The 14,462-nt window shown below is 37.9% G+C and overlaps 1 pseudogene across 1 annotated transcript; it reads left to right on the top strand.

Moving 5' to 3' along the window:
* The first annotated feature begins 6,110 nt into the window (after positions 1-6,110).
* LOC308349193 (large ribosomal subunit protein uL22-like) lies at positions 6,111-6,598 on the top strand (annotated as a pseudogene). Its single transcript has one exon. The product of its transcript is annotated as a large ribosomal subunit protein uL22-like (transcript).
* Positions 6,599-14,462: the final 7,864 nt, after the last annotated feature.

The raw sequence follows: 14,462 nt of genomic DNA, 5'->3' as shown, positions 1-14,462 counted from the left end.
ATTCTATTATATGAATATACCACAATTTATATTTATCTATTCACCTATTTTTAGACATTTGATTATTTCCATTTTCTTAGCTATTACAAATAAAGCTTCAGTGTATGCTTACACGTAAGTCCTTTTTAGACATACATTTTCATTTCTCAACAGGAAATATGTAGGAATGGAATTGCAGAAAATACTCAAGTCTTCCAAAGTTGTGGTGCTGGCTTACACTCCTACTTAAAACTTGGAGCAATGGGAAGGTCGAATAACAAAAATCATTTTTTCCTTTATTAACACAAGGTACTTACTGCTACACATAAGAGAGAGTGTTGCATTCTTTGTTTCCATACATCAGTTCTTCAACAAGTATGGAGATCAGGATTACTTGTGCTCTACCCACACAAACTTTAATTCAACAAAGGCAGGGTGACAGGGCACAGAGTTTAGTCTTTGTAAAAAGCTCTTTAAGTGATTCAAATTCATGACCACTTTTGAGACCCACTCTCTCAAAGGAAGATAATTATGTTTTTAATCACAAAAAATAAGCTACTCTTACAGCTCAGAAATAAAATGGAGTGACAGAGAACCCGATTTTAGCTTTATTTTGTGAGGACACTAACTCAGGTGACAAAGCCTCCTCAAAGCTCTGGTTTTATTTCTCTTACCTTAGTTACCTGAACTCCCTCAACCATCACCACTGATTGGAATTCCATAAATACCCACCCCCTTGTTTTTCTGGTGTGCCACCTGCAACTAGCAAAGGAAAAAAACCTTTAGAAAAACAAAACAGCCCAATTTAAACCCATGGATTGTTCCCAGGGAGAGGAATACACTCTAACAAGATGTTTCACGGAGCTCCATCTTAAATAAATAGTGCAGATCACTGAAGAGTTCATGAGAACTGAATTCAGTGAGAAATCAGGTCTCTTTCCAGGGAAGGCAAGAGTACTCCTCTCTTATCCTAAAACTAGGACTATTCTACTGCACTGTTCTCTAAGGGACATGTGGCAATGACTGAAAATACTTTTGATTGTCCTGCTTGGGTTCTGTTTGTTTGTTTTTAAGTACTCTAGGTGATTCCAATGTGCAGCCAGGGCTGAGAACCATCCTCCCATCCATTCTTCTGGATCTCATCCTTTCTTCTCCATCTATCTTCAGTCACAGTTCTCTTCAGAACCCTAGATCTATGTATACCGTTGCTTCTAGACTTACATATCTCACAAGCACCTCTGAGTCAAACAACCAACACTCAGAGAAATAACGTCATTTTATTTTATATCTGTTCTCCTAATTGCTTATCCTAGTGGATAAAAATCACCATCCACGCCAGGAGTCAGCCAACTTTTTCCATAAAGAGCTACACAGTAAATATTTGGCTTTGCAGATAATACAGCCTCTGTCACAATTACTCAGCTCTGCTGTTTTAGCACAAAAGGAGCCACAGACACCAAGTCTGAGCATAGATGTAGTCTAACAAAGCTCTGTAAATACTGAGATTTGAATTTTATGTAATTTTCCCATGTCCATGTCATAAAATACACTTCTGATTTTTTCAACCACTTCAAGAGGTAAAAACAAGTCTTTAGTTTCTGGGCTGTGCAAAAGGTATCAGCAGGTCACAGTCAGCCAGCTCTGATCTATCCCCCTGCCCAAACCAGAAATCCCAATTGTCCCAATTCCTTCCTTTCTCTCAATCACCAGAGTTCATCATGACCTCCAGCAAAGTACTTGTCACAAACTACTGCAACTGTTTATGGCCTCACTTCACAGATAATAAGATATAACCCATGTACATCAACAGCCATGTGAGGAAAAGGGCTTCCCTCCAGAAAGAGCTAAATGGGAAGTTTTGAAGCCCTGTTTGAAATGTATCATAACTGTCCTATAATTATAAACTCCTAAGTATAGTAAAATGTACACAGCCAATGAGACTTTCTAATCACTGTCTAACTGAATAAAATAAGTTGGAAAAGCCAATTCCTTGATAAAGCAGAATGTCCTAATCCAAAGATCCAAAGATGGGAAACAAAACTTCGTGGCAAATTAAAGAGACACTGCCATGATTTCATTTCCTACTGTTAATAGAGCCAATGCCAGGAAGTCTCATGCTTACTATAGCAACCACTGGTCTTGCTATTTACCAAGTTTCTGCCTTTTTGCTTCCTCAGGAAGTAGACAGGAAAATCATGCTCCTGATCTCTTTTTTAAAGGAGCTGCCATTTAAAAATAGAAATTAATAAATGAATATGTAAAAAGTAGTTTTATGGTTTGGCTGACACCCAATATCTCTGTATATTAAGCTCAATCTTTAAAGCACAGAGTCATCTTTTTTATCTTGCAACACAGCAATCTAGGAAATGTAATAAAATCTCCGGTTTCTATAATCTAGAAATGTTGGATAAATACTAACGTACTTTGAGAAGCTTAGTTAAGTTCTCAAGAAAGTAAACAAAACTGCCAGTGGCATGAAACAAAATGTGAACCAGAGCTGGGGGAACATCTAGCTGGCTCAGTCAGAGGAGCACATGATTCTCGATCTCTGGGTTGTGAGTTCAAGCCCCACACTGGGTGTAGGAATTACTTTAAAATAAAATCTAAAAAGAACCCCCCCCCCCGAAAAAAAAGACAGAGTTGGCAGTATGAGCTGACTTCTGTATTAGCCCCCAGAAGCATTTGTGAAGACATATGAATAAATAAGGCAAGTAGAAGGAAAGGAGACAGGAAGCAGGCTCCTGAGAAACATGGGAAATTGGATCCAAGACCTCCTGCAAAGTTGTGGCCCTAAAAGGATTATACTCTCAATGAAAATCTATAAGGAAAAAAAAAATCTACCTGACTAAACAAGACCAGAAAGTCTGTCCACCTTAGTGTGAGCTAGGGGTAAGAGGAGGAAAGGCTCCCTCTAAGAATTTGAAACCACAGACATATGCCTCTTATGGATTTGAGATCTACTTTATCTTGTGATCCAGGACCCACTTCCCCCATGGGAAATTAACAAAAGTGGCCCGTGTCAGTGATGCCACTAGACATCTCTAGTACAAACAAAAGTAAATCTACTATGGAAAGGCAAACCCTCAACATAAAATGCACAGGATTCAGAAAACAGAATAGTCTCATAAAGACTACAAAATGAGTTTAACAATGATTATGATAAAAGCATCAAAATCATAAAGAAGGCATAAAACACTTTAAAAAGACAACAAAGCAACAACCAAATGGAACTTCCAAAATAAAAATGTTCATTGAAATCTAAAATTTTATAGACAGGAAAACCACTAGAAAAGACACAACTGAAGAGAGAATTAATAAATCTGAAAATATATCTGAAGAATTTATCCAAAATGCTGCACAAATAAACATACCCTGACCTAGAAAAGTAAGTGGAGAGCTAAAAGTTCTAAAGCTGATTAGAAAATTTACATAGAAACACAAAGAACGTAGAACAGCCAAAAACAATGTTGATTTTAAAAAAAGAGAAAGTGCTGGAAGAGTATCTTCAAAAAGCAAGGCCACTTTGCATTCTTCCTCCCTATAATCCAAACCATCCCAACAAACTTCTTTCAGCAAATTAGGAATTACAAAAAGCTTTGTCAACTCGATAGAAACAATGAAAAACTAAAGCTAATGCCATATTTAATGGTGAAATACTGAATACTTCTCCCTAAAATCAGGAGGAAGGCAAGAATACCCACTTTACCATTTTTATTCAACATTATATTGGAGGGCCCTAGCCAGTGCAATAAAGAAAAATAAATTAAAAACTATGTTGGAAAAGAAGTAGTAAAACTTACTCACAGAGAACCTGATCTTCTACATAGAAAACCTTAAGAAGTCTACAAAAGAGTAAAAATAGTAAGTTTAACAATGTAGTAGAATATAAGATCATCGTAAAAAAATACATAAATACATGCATAAAATACATAAATATCAATTGTATTTTTTTTAAGATTTTATTTATTTATTTGAGAGAGCAATCACAAGTAGGCAGAGAGGAAAGCAGAGACAGAGGGGAAGCAGGCTCCCCACCGAGCAGAGAGCCCAATGTGGGCCCGATCCCAGCACCCCAAGATCATGACCCGAGCCAAAGGCAGAGGCTCAACCCACTGAGCCACCCAGGTGCCCCATATATCTTTATATATTATCAATAAAGAGTTGGAAATTATTAATAGTTATAAATTGAAATATCTTAAAATACCATTTATAATAGGATTTTTTTTTAAAGATTTTATTTATTTATTTGTCAGAGAGAGAGAGAGAGAGAGAGCAAGCAAGCACAGGCAGATAGAGTAGCAGAGGGAGAAGCAGGCTCCCTGCGGAGCAAGGAGCCCGATGTGGGACTCGATCCCAGGACGCTGGGATCATGACCTGAGCCAAAGGCAGCCACTTAATCAACTGAGCAACCCAGGCGTCCCTTATAATAGGATTTTAAAAACAAACAAATTACTGAGGGATGAATGTTCATAAAAGATGAAAGGATGATATATCTAGACCTAAATGTAACAGCTAAAAGCATAAGAACATATAAGAAAAAAATTTCACAATCTTGAGACAGTGTATTAATTTGATATTACTGAGTAACAGTATGGACATGGATTTTCTGCTAAGGATCTCACAAAGATAAAAACTCAAGGTGTTTGCCAGGCTCTGTTCTTATCTGGTGCTCAGGCTCCTCCTCCAAGTTCACATAGTTGTGGCAGAATTCAGCTCCCTGACAACTATAGGACTAAGATCTCTATTTCTTTGCTACTTCTCATCCAGGAGCCATTCTCTGCAGCTCTGCATCTGCAATCTTTGCCATATAGACCCCTCTACCCTCAAAGCCAGCAATGGAAAAAACTTCCCTCTTGATGAAATCTCATGTTTCAAATCTTTTGAATTCTCCCGGCTCTGACTTCTAGACCCAGATTTTTAGGGTTCATATGATTAGGTCAGGTCTATCTGTATAATCCCCCTTTAATGGACTCGGTCAACTAATTAATAACTTAATTACATTTCTAATATCCCTTTTGCCATGTATCATAACATAATCACTGGAGTAAAATCCCATCATAGTCACTGCCCATAATCACAAATAGGAAATAACACAAGAGTGTAGGTCCCTAAGGCCCCTGAAGTCTTCTTCGAATTCAGTCTACTACAGACAGACAAAGACCTCATAGACTGGACACAAAAAACATGAACTCAAAAAAAATAAAGTGGTCAATTTGGTCTTCATCAAAATTAAAAAATTTCTCCTCTTTAGGAGACACTATTAAACAAACAAACAAACAAACAAACCAGGGGTACCTGCCTGGCTCAACTGGAGGAGCATATGACTTTTCATCTCAGGATCATGAGTTCAAGCCCCATGGTGGCTATAGAGATTACTTAAATAAAAATTTTAAAATAAATTTTAAAAACTTTAAAAAAAAGCCACAGGCTCAGAGAGAGTATCTGTAATATATATACATATAAAATTATTGTATCCAGAATATATAAAGAACCCTTACAAATCAAGCATAAGATACTAGTAACAAATAATCCAACAAACAAATGGACAAAGGATTTAAGATGACACTTTACAAAAGCAAATACACAAATGGCCAAAAAGGACATAAACAGATATCCAAGGTAGGATCACTAGGAGACATCACTAGTCACTGGGGAAATGCAAGTAGAACCATAATGAGATACCCATAATGATTAAAAAGTAAAAGGCTGCCAATGCTAAGTGTTGGTGAGGATGTGGAGGAAATGAAACTCTTGCACAATGCTGATGAGAATGTAAAGTGTAAAACTACAGAAAACAGTTTGGCAGGTTCTTATAAAATTAAACATACACTTTAACCATAAAACCCAACAGAAATTCTACTTCTAAGATTTATTCAAAAGAAACAAAGACCTATATCTAAGCAAAGACTTGAACACATATGCACCTAGCAGCTTTATTCATAAGGGAATCAAACTAAAAAAACTAAATGCTTATTAACATATGGAAGATAACTTCAGTATATTCACACAATGGAACAGTTCTCAGAAAAAAGAAACAAAGGAATTGACTACTAAAACACCTAACAACATGGATGAATGTCAAAAACATCATGCTCACTCTTAACCTAAGCAGCCTAAGGTGATCTCTGAAAATGGTTCACTACTCACTTGACCCAGAAAACCCTACAAAATCATGCAAGAAGTTCTTCGTGTTCACTTTAAGAACACATGTGAAATTGTCCAGGACATTAAGGATATGCATATCCGAAAAGCCAAGTATCTGAAGAATGTCACTTTGCAGAAGTAAAGTGTGCCATTCCATCGCTACCCTGGTGGAGCCGGTAGGCATGCCCAGGCCAAAGAGGGGGGCTGCACACGGGTTGGTGGCCCAGAAAAGAGAGCTGAATTTTTACTGCACGTGCTTAAAAATGCAGAGAGTAATGCTGAACTTAAAGATTTAGATGTTGATTCTCTGGCAATGGAGCACATCCAGGTGAAAAAAACCTCCAAGATATGGCACAGAACTTAGAGCTCATAGTTGGATTAACCCATATATAACTCTTCCTGCCACACTGAGATGATTCTTACTAAAAAAGAGCATGCTGTTCCTAAACCAGAAAAGGAGGTTGCACAGAAGTAAAAGATATCCCAAAAGAAACTAAAGAAATAAAAGCTTGAGGTCCAGGAGTAAGTTCTGCATAAAATAAATACAAATACAATTAAAAAAAAACAAAACAAAACCCAAAAAAATCATGCTCAGTGAAAGAATCAAGACAAAAGGATACAATACTATATTTAACAACATAGAAAAGACAAAAATGTAGGGCCTTCTGAGTCATGCAGTTGCTTAAATGTCCAGCTCTTAAAGTTTCAGCTCAGGTCATGATCTCAGGGTCATAAGATCAAACCCCCGTGTCAGGCTCTGCACACTGCAAGGAGTCTGCTTGAGATTCTCTCTGCCTCCCTCTACCCCTCTACCCCTTTACCTCTATCCCACTACCTCTGCCCTATCCTCCCAGCTCACGTGATCTCTCTTAAAAAAAAAAAAAAAAAAAAGACAAATGCAGTCTGTAGTGACAGACAGCAGATCCCTAATAGCCAGCAGCCCAAGAAGGGGATGGAGAGGAATAAGAGGGTAGGACACAAGGGAACTTATTGGGGTTAAAGTAATGTTACATATCTTCACTGTGGTGATGATCATTGTGATATATAAATTTGGCAAAACTCATCCAACAGTATATGGAAAACAGGTACATTTTATTTTAAGAAGATTGGTTATACCTCAATTAAGTTGATTTTTAAAAGACAATCTCATTAATATTTGATATCCTGAAAACACACCTGCAATACAATCTTGCCAAGCATTCATAACAAACCCAACATACAATGCAAAAGATACAACAGAAGCTAACAGCTAATTAATCGCTATTTAAAAGTCTATGTACTGGTATTATACACCATAGTAATAAAGAAGCAAAACACATGATCTCACTGCAGAAAAAGCATTTAAAATCAGACACCCCTTCATCATGAAAATACACACAATGTTCACAGTGCACAACACTGTCCAGTATGCCACTTTTACGTTTGTCACCTCACAAATCCAGAAATTTATCCCCTTTTGCACAGATTCACCATGCACTACATATGTTAGCACTTTCTGAAGTGAGTGAATGTACAGACCAGCAAACATCTTCTTCCTTTTTCTGGATTTACCTTATTGTTGATTCATTAATACTGAACTAATAGCCAACAGCACTTTAACTTATGAATGGACAAAGCTTATCTAAGATGGATGCATATATAAGTACACATACATGTTTGCATATGCTCTATTCACTGAGAGGGCCTAGGGGCAGCTATAACGCAGTAGAACAATCATACCTAGCATCAAGACCTGGTTTCTAAATACACCCTCCAATAAAAGGAACCATTTCACTTCTTGGTGAAATGACTGCTTTCAGGGCTGAGGCAGGAAAAGTACAGAAGAGACTGGAACATCTTGTACCACAAAGTCAGAAAGAGAAGTGATCAAAGAATGATAGAACATGTCAAAAGGATACAGGAGCCAGCCTGAAGCCAGAGGCATCCACTAGCCAAATCTGAGTCAAATACAGCATGAAAGTAACATTATATTAATACATAATAACTCACTGAATAAAATAGAAATGCATAAATACATATGAATGTAAGTTATTACATACACGGGGAGAAGAGGCTTTTGCTTATAATGATATGTCAACTAACAAATGTGAAAGAAATGATAAAATTAGAAAAATCATCATTTGGCAACCACTGTAGGAATACCAATGATGTTGAAGAAATACCAATGATGTTAAAGAAATACCAATGATGTTAAAACTAGTGGGGGAAAACTTCATAGGGAATGAGATATTCACATGGTTTCAAAATGCTTCGTCCTCACAAAGCACTCACTGGAAAATATAAGTAAATTTATGGTACAGAAAACCAGCAGACCCTATCTTAATGAAGTGATCACAATTAACATAAGAAACGAGACACACAAACAGCATACCTCCTGACAAAATAAAAGAATACAGCACCATTTATGTGGTATTCCTGACAAAATGCATATTCTGAATCTAACCATGAAGAAACATCAGGCCCAGACTGAGATATAACCTTCAAAATAATTAGCCTACGCTCTTCAAAAATATCAAGATGATCAAGTCAAAGACAGGACAACAAAATTTAACATGTAATTCTGAACTAGATCCTTCTGCTCCACAGGTCATTATTGAGACAACTGGTAAAACTTGAATGGGATCTGAGGATTAGCTGGTACTACTGTATCACTGTTAAACTCCGGATTTTAATGGACGTATTGTGGTTACATGGGAGAATGTCCCCATTTGTAGGAAATGCACACTGAAGTATTCAAAGCTGATGGAGCATCAAGTGAACAACTTACTCTCAAATGGCTCAGGGAGGGAAAAGGCTCTTTGTACTATTACTGCAACTTCTCTGTAAACTTATTTCAAAATAAAAGTCAAAATGAAAATATTAACAACAAAAAAGCACACATCAATGTCTCAGGATTATAAAAACCTAATTCTTCTTCAGTAAAATTTCTGGATAGAAAAGTATCTCATTACCCTCACTTACTTTCACTAGCTTTTCTAATAATATATCTCATTTTCATAGCACTGCCAAATTGAAATTTCTGTGATGATAGAAATGTTCCACACACGGGACACCTGGGTGGCTCAGTTGGTTAAGCGGCTGCCTTTGGCTCAGGTCATGATCCCAGCGTACTGGGATCGAGTCCCACATCGGGCTCCTTGCTCCGCAGGGAGCCTGCTTCTCCCTCTGCCACTCTGTCTGCCTGTGCTCGCTCGCTCTCTCTATCTCTGACAAATAAATAAAAAAAAATCTTTAAAAAAAAAAAAAAAGAAATGTTCCACACATATATGCTGGCCAACACACTAGCACACAGGGTTGAAGACTACCATATTGGAAGTGCAGGACTAGAGAACAGCAGAAGCTACAAAAGATCAAAGAACTTTTTCATTAAAAAAATAGTTTTAGGAAAAAAAAAATAGTTTTAGGGGCACCTGGGTGGCTCAGTGGGTTAAGCCTCTGCCTTGAGCTCAGGTCATGCATGATCTCAGGGTCCTAGGATCGAGCCCCACATCAGGCTCTCTGCACAGAGGGGAGCTTGCTTCCCCCTCTCTCTCTGCCTGCCTCTCGGCTTCTTATGATCTCTCTCTGTCAAATAAATGAAAAAATAAAATCTTTAAAAAAATAGTTTTAATACTAATTAAATTTTAAAACAAATTAAGTTACTTTACTTTTTCCATACTTGTTGATAGACTAATGGCCTATATTTTTCAAAATTCCTGTTTCCTAATTTCTTAATCAAGTCTGAGTATTTATTAGAAGTAGCTGCCTACTTGGGGCACCTGAGTGTCTCAGTTGGTTAAGCCTCTCTTGATTTGGGCTCAGGTCATGAACTCAGGGTTGAGATAGAGCTGCATGCCAGGCCCTGTGATGGGTTTGGAGACTGCTTAAGATTTTCTCTCTCCGGGGCACCTGGGTGGCTCAGTGGATTGAGCCTCTACCTTCGGCCCAGGTCATGATCTTGGGAGTCCTCGGATGGAGCCCTGCATCAGGCTCTCTGCTCAGTGGAGAGTCTGCTTCTCTCTCTCCTTCTGTGTGCTCTCTCTCTCTCTCTCTCTCTCAAAGAAAACATTAAAACAAAACAAAACAAATCTCTCTCCCTCTTCCTCTGCCCCTCCCTGCAAAAGAAGTAATCGCCTACCTATCTTTTAAGAGCAGTTTTTTTGTTGCTGTTTTTCTTTAAACTGACTTTCCTTTTAGTGTACCATTCCAATTGATTCATACTCTTATCTTGTCTACTTCTTCGCATATGCCCTCCTAAAATCTAGGGACGTGTACATGTCTACCCAGTATTCCCAATTCTGGCTCTCACAGTTACATCACAAAGTCACATTCTCCCAAATTTCTTGTAATTTACACCTTACTTTTACTCCCTCTCATACTCCTCTTTCCCCAGCTATAGCTGCTACACTGTACATTAACTGGTATTAAAAGTTTCTTTTCTGCCATGCTCAAGGTAAGTAAGGTACCTCTTGATCAGATCAGCTTATTTCAATACAATTATTTCTTTTCCACATGAAATATACTTACGACTTAGCCAATTATTCCAGTACTTTAAACCAAGGTCTAAAAGCCAAAATCTAGTTTAATGACATCATCTACATAGACTACAGGAAAATAACAGCATGCTTCATGCTCATCAAATTCTACAACTCCTGATTTGAAAAGAAATGCAAACTAAAATTCTTTCCCTTGTGATTCACCTTGGTAACCAAATGCCTTGAGCGAATGCAGTAGCATTACCTACATACAAGGTTCTGTTATTGTTCATGACTGACTTAATTCAGAATCAGAAAAAAAAACTGTCATGTATTCAACAGGTCCATAAAGTTAATACCCATGCCAAATATCTTTTGACACATTTAACAAATCCTGGAAAATAAGAATTCTACCAAAGATAGAATTTTAGGAGTTGATTTAAAAGAATCCCTTCACCCCTCTTACTTCTACCTTCTTAAAAAGATTTATTTATTTATTTATTTAACATGTGCATATGTGAAGGAGGGAGGGTGGGCAGAGGGAGAGAGAATCCCAAGCAGACTCCACCTGAGCATGAAGCTCTTTGCAATGTTTGATCCCACGACTAGGAGACCATGACCCAAATGGAAATCAAGAGTGGGATGCCCAAACAAATGAGCCACCCATGAGCCCCTTCCCTCTGGCTTCTATTAATAACTACTTAAAACAAAAATAAAATTAAAAAGCAATTCAAAATCCCTAACAAACTTATTTAAGAAGATGCTTTATAGAACGACCTCCACCTTAAAATCAAACTGGAGATTTCCAAGCCAACATGGCATCAACGCAAGCAGTGCCCATTATGCTGGCCTAGTAAAATGCCAAAGAATATACAAAAGCCAGGACTGGGGTGGGGGAATCTGACGGGACCTAAGCTCCACATGCTGTCTTCTAAACCAGAGCAACAAATATAGCACAGCAGAGGCAGGAAAGAGAAGAACTCACCCTCTTTTCTCTACCTCCGTTAGGAAAATAGAAAACTTAGGGACCAGAAAGCCAAGCAACAATTCAAAAATTTTATAAGGAAACCTTTTTTTTGCCTTTTTAAATACTGATAAATGTAGTATCTGCTTGCTGTAAAAATCTCAAGCAATGGGGCACCTCGCTGGCTCAGCTGGTAGAACATGCGACTCTCAATTTCAGGGTCACTGAGTTCAAGCCTCACACTGGGTATAGAGCTTACTTTAAAAAAAAAACTAAAACAGGGGCACCTGGCTGGCTCAGTCAGTTATGCGTCTGCCTTTGGCTCAGGTCATGATTCCAGGGGCCTGTGACAGAGCCACACATCGGGCTCCCTGCTCAGTGGGAAGCCTGATTCTCCCTTTCCCTCTGCCTACCACACCCCCTGCTTCTATGCTCTCTTTCAGATAAATAAAATCTTAAATAATAAAATAAAAATAAAAGGAAAAATTAAAAGATGAGCTTAAAAAAAATCTTAAGCAATGCCAAAGCGTATGAAGTACAAAGTGAAAGTCTCCCGTGTTTTCTTTTGCCTTTTGTGGTTCAGTACTGGTCAGTTCAGTTACTGACATTAGGTTTTATTTGGTGAACTGTCTTTTTGCGCCCTTTGCCCATTTTTCTAATAGTGTTTTGGTCTGTTTCTTATCCACAGGTACCCTTACTAATGTCATACTAAGATGACAATAATCTTTTCCTTACATATGGTTCCAAATATGTTTCCCCAACATGCAGTTTATTTTTTTTAAGAGATTTTATTTATTTGAGAGAGAGAGAGCATGTGCGTGAACACAGAAGTGAGGGGGAGAAACAGATTCCCTGCTGAGCAGGGAGCCTGATGTGGGGCTAAATCCCAGGCTCTTGGGATCACGACGTGAGTCGAAGGCAGACGCTAACCGACTGAGCCACCCAGGTGACCTGCAGTTTATCTTTTAGTTTAGTTTCTATTATCTTTTTATGCAATCAAATTTTATGCTATCTTTTCCTTCTTGATTTTGGCCTTGGTATAATGCCTTATGCTAAATGGAGATGAGCAAACCATCTGTTTTAGTAAGGGCTGCAACCTAAGAATGATTTTACACTTTTTAATGGTTGATAAGAAATCAAAAGACTATTTCATGACATGAAAATTATGTGAAATTCAAACTCCAGTGTCCATAAATAACATCAAATACAGCTGCACTCACTCATTTACATGTTGCCTATGGATGGCATCAACACTACACTGGCAGAACTGACTGGTTACTTGTATATATGGTGCTCACAGAGCTTCTTCCTGCTGCTCAGCATACCACAAATCACAGTGAGGAAGCTTTAACTCAGTAGTGTTCTGATCGGCACATACACACACTGGCATACTGCATTGTGAAAGTCTACTTCTTTCTATTACTAGTGCATGGCTATCATGTCAAAACAAAAAAGAAAAGAAAGCATACAATGTCCTGATTTAAAGCACAGTGGACAGTGTGGATTACTTTGTTAAGAAGTCACATGAGAGGGGCGCCTGGGTGGCTCAGTGGGTTAAGCTTCTGCCTTCGGCTCAGGTCATGATCTCAGGGTCCTGGGATCGAGTCCAGCATCCGGCTCTCTGCTCAGCAGGGAGCCTGCTTCCTCCTCTCTCTCTGCCTGCCTCTCTACCTATTTGTAATCTCTCTGTCAAATAAATAATAAATAAATAAAATCTTAAAAAAAAAAAGTCACATGAGAAAGCTCTGTGTTTATTAGGCAATGACACTGTAGCTACACTAGGAGAATTCAATATATATCAATATTAGCACACTAAATAGTCAACCAATATTCCCAATTCACAGGAAAGCCATGATCTGAAAAATCCAAGAGACTGGTCTATTAGCCAAGCAAAAAAAGTAATTTGCCAATGATGAGGTGGTTAAACCACACTCAGCTCCAGGTGATGAAGAAATAATTCAGAGAGAATAAACTTAAGACTACTAGCTTTTCAGCAAGACCAGTTGCTCCAAAAGTTGAGGACAAAGGAAGTAAGATTATTATCTATTAAAAAAGACAAATTAGTTCATGTAGATTCCCTGTTTCTCAATGAGTTGACAGATATTACCAATACTGCTCAGTTATTTACTCAGAGTCAATACCAAATTTAAACTGAATGAATAGCGGCGCCTGGTTGGCCCAGTTGGTGCAGCATGCAATTCTTGATCTCATGGTTGTGAGTTCAAGCCCCACAATGAGTGAGAGACAACTTAAAAATTTAAAAATAAGAAAATCTTTAAAAACAATAAAGTGAATGAAAAATTAGCTTCCACGAATAGTCTGTCAAACAACTCTAAGTCAGAAGTTGAGAAAATACTAATTCAGTACAACTTGAAGGGGAATCTGCTAAAATGTGTTCTGGTGATAGTAAAAATATATGTGGAGTAGATAAAAGCTTAACTGGATAATTTACCAAATTTGTTAAGATACAAGTTAATTCATTGTATTTTTCATCAGCAGGTACTATGGAAAATGTTCAAATTTATCACGTGTTATTAAACAGTGTGGATGGTGAACCTCACTTGCTGTCATGGACTTAACTATTGCCAGAAATAAAAGCTGAACAACCTGACTTGCCTGACCACAGAGCAGTTTGGTGACTTTGGTGTGGTAAAATTTTGTGATTTTTCATCTTTTAAGCTTGTGACTGAGAATGAGATTTTTCAGAACGATAAGACCTCTTGCAGATACTATTATCAAATAATGAACAGCTCTGAAACTCAGCTTTTGGTGCAAATTTATAAGATTTAATAAATTCAATCTAAAATTACCAGGACAGGGGGCATCTGGCTGGTTCAGTTGGTACAGCATGCAACTCCTGATCTGGGGAATGTGGGATCAAAGCCCCACGCTGGGTGTAGAGGTTACTTAAAAATAAAATC

Source organism: Martes martes, assembly GCF_963455335.1.
Source record: "Martes martes genome assembly, chromosome: 9".
NCBI lineage: Eukaryota > Metazoa > Chordata > Mammalia > Carnivora > Mustelidae > Martes > Martes martes.
The sequence above is the reverse complement of the archived record's forward strand: the minus strand, read 5'-3'. Positions and strand labels throughout refer to the sequence as shown.